Raw genomic sequence first — 2,836 nt, 5'->3', positions numbered from 1 at the left:
CAATCCCTTCTCCTCCATTCTCCTCTCGGGATCTTGGGCACGCACGCACACGCGCCCGGCGTGAGTTTTAAGCCACCGGGTCTGGGACGCGAACCACGGTCGACTACGTGGGAGTCCAATGACATAGCCATTACGCTAACTGCTGGTTCCCAACTCCTCCCATCTTTTAATAGGGTTCATCATCTTTTTTCCAAACAGCTTCTTTAGTTCCTTGTATATTTTGGTTATCAATCCCTTATCTGATGCATAATTTACAAAAGTATTTTCCCATTCTGAGGGCTGTCAATTCACACTAATTACTGTGTCTTTTGCCATGCAGAAACTTCCTGTAGTTCCTTGTCTCTATTCTGTTACAACTCAAAGAATTTGTTCACCATAAATGTTCGAAATTCTTTGACATTTTGGTAACATCGTCCATTAGCACGAAAGATGGAGGGGAGTTACTCTGTACCTTTGATGGAGATGTATTTCCTTGTTTATTCATACCTGAGGCTCTTCTTCTACTTATAGCCATTGGAAGATATTTTCACTTTGAATATCTTTTATGGGAACATTTCTCCAACTAGGAGTAAGTGACTTTCCCTTTTGCTGCAAATTGTTTGCCGAAGTCTCTCTTCTGTTGTTTTTACCAATGTGGTATCAAGAGGGGTACTCTACCGAGGTGACTGAAAAACAGTATCTCCTTTTTCTCCGGTGTGTCAGTAAGGGAAGATGTCAGAGAAAGTTATATTACTAGGAGATTTTAGATATATGATTATAAACCTGTCTAGTCCCTCTGCAAGGGTGCAAGATGAAGAGGAGAGAATATTAGATGAGACAACGCAAGAAAAGAAAACACAGAGAAATGAAGAAAAAGTCTATATAGATTCGCCAAAGGCCTGCAGCTGGGTCTGTGGCCTGCTGCTGGGGACAAAACAGGTTGTGGAAGTAGGAAGACCAGGAAATTAACAAGAGAGTAAAGCAGCTCAAAAATCAAAAGCAGAAAGTACTAGCTACCTACCTATGGGGCAGGCACTTGGACTGGGGGTCTGCAGGTGAGGTGAGGGGGCAGTTATGTCCCTGCCTCAGAATTGCTGGCTGGCCAAAGACCTGAGCTGGGTCTGTCGGAGGTCTTTAACTTCTTTGGTTAGATTTATTCCTAGGTATCTTATACATTTTGTGGCTATGGTAAATGGAACAACTTTTTTTTCAGTTCTATCTCAGCCTGCCTGTTGTTTGTATATAGAAATGCTATAGATTTCTAGATATTAATTTTGTATCCTGAAACTTTACTGTATTCATGTATTATTTCCAGAAATTTTTTATGGAAACCATTGGGTCTTCTACACATACAATCATGTCATCTGCAAATAGAGACAGTTTTACCTCTTCTTTTCCTATTTCAATGCCTTTTATTTGTTCCTCTTCTCTGATTGCATTGGCCAGGACTTCCAGTACTATATTGAAGAGGGCTGGAGAAAGTGGGCTTCCTTGTTTTGTACCTGTTTTAGTAGAAAAGCTTTCAGTTTTTCTCCATTGAGGATGATGTTCACTATGGGTTTTTCATAGATCTCTTTTATTGTGTTGAGAAATGGCCCTTCTTTGCCAATTTTGCTTAGAGTCTTGATCATGAAGGGATGCTGTATCTTATCAAATGCTTTTACTGCATCAATTGATATAGTACCCCCAAAGTAGAAACAATAATCCCAAAAAGAGACAAGTGGAATTCTATCATATTAAAAAGTTTCTGCCCAACAAAATACACAGTAATTAGAGTGAATTGACAACCCTCAAAGGGGAGAATATTTTTGTAAACTATACTTCACGTAAGGGACTGATAACCAGAATACAGAGACAACTCAATTGGCTTACCTGAAAGAAATGATCAGCTCAATTAAAAGATGAGAAAATAGGCTGAAAAACTACTTTCTATGAAAGATAAATAACCAAACTGCATATGAAAAAATGTTTATCATTCCTCATTGTAAGGGAGATATAAATTAAAATCACAATGAGATACACCTATCCCCAGTCAGAATGGTGAAGATTAAAAAAATAATGATGAGTGCTGGTGGTGGGGCTGTAATGAAAAAGAACTCTCCTACGCTGCTGGTGGGAATGTTAATTGGTCCAGCTACTATGGAGAACCATAAGGATATTTCTCAAAGATCGATGAATAGAACTACCACATGACCCGTCAGTCCAACTCTTAGGTATTTACCCAAAGGACAGGAGAATGCTCAGTTGTAAAAGTGCCTGTACATTTATGTTTATTGTGGAATTATTCACAATTGCTAAGACATGGAAACAACTCAGATGTCCACGAACAGATAAATGGATTGAAAAAGTGTGACACATATATCCTATGGAATACTACTCAGCCATAAAAAGAAAAAAAAACAAGATCCTGACTTTAGATAGAAAGTGGACAAATATGAAAGATTTACTGCTGAGTGAAGTAAGCCAGGTTATGAAAGAGAGACATTGTATGTCTCCATTTTATATATACTGACTGTCTGCACTCTATGCAGAAATGGAAAGATCTAAGGATACAGAAACATGGAAAATGGTTATGGATACTAGAGACAGAGTGGGATAATGGGCAGAGTCTGAGAAAAGACATTAAGGAGAAAAATAGAAAGGCAAGACATTTATGGAACACAGAAAAGAAGTATTATCTGTTGATGATAACATGTATAGTATCCTCAATTGGACTGTTGTTAAGTGTATTCATGTTGTGAAAATTCACTTTACAAGCTAAGTGATGTATAGTGATTGAATGTCTAAATTAAATTAAATTAAAATATATTTTAAATTTCTGGATATTTTTAAAATTAATTGTGCAGTGAAATAAAAG

This window comes from Tupaia chinensis, unplaced genomic scaffold, assembly GCF_000334495.1.
Source record: "Tupaia chinensis unplaced genomic scaffold, TupChi_1.0 Scaffold000232_1, whole genome shotgun sequence".
NCBI lineage: Eukaryota > Metazoa > Chordata > Mammalia > Scandentia > Tupaiidae > Tupaia > Tupaia belangeri.
The sequence above is the reverse complement of the archived record's forward strand: the minus strand, read 5'-3'. Positions refer to the sequence as shown.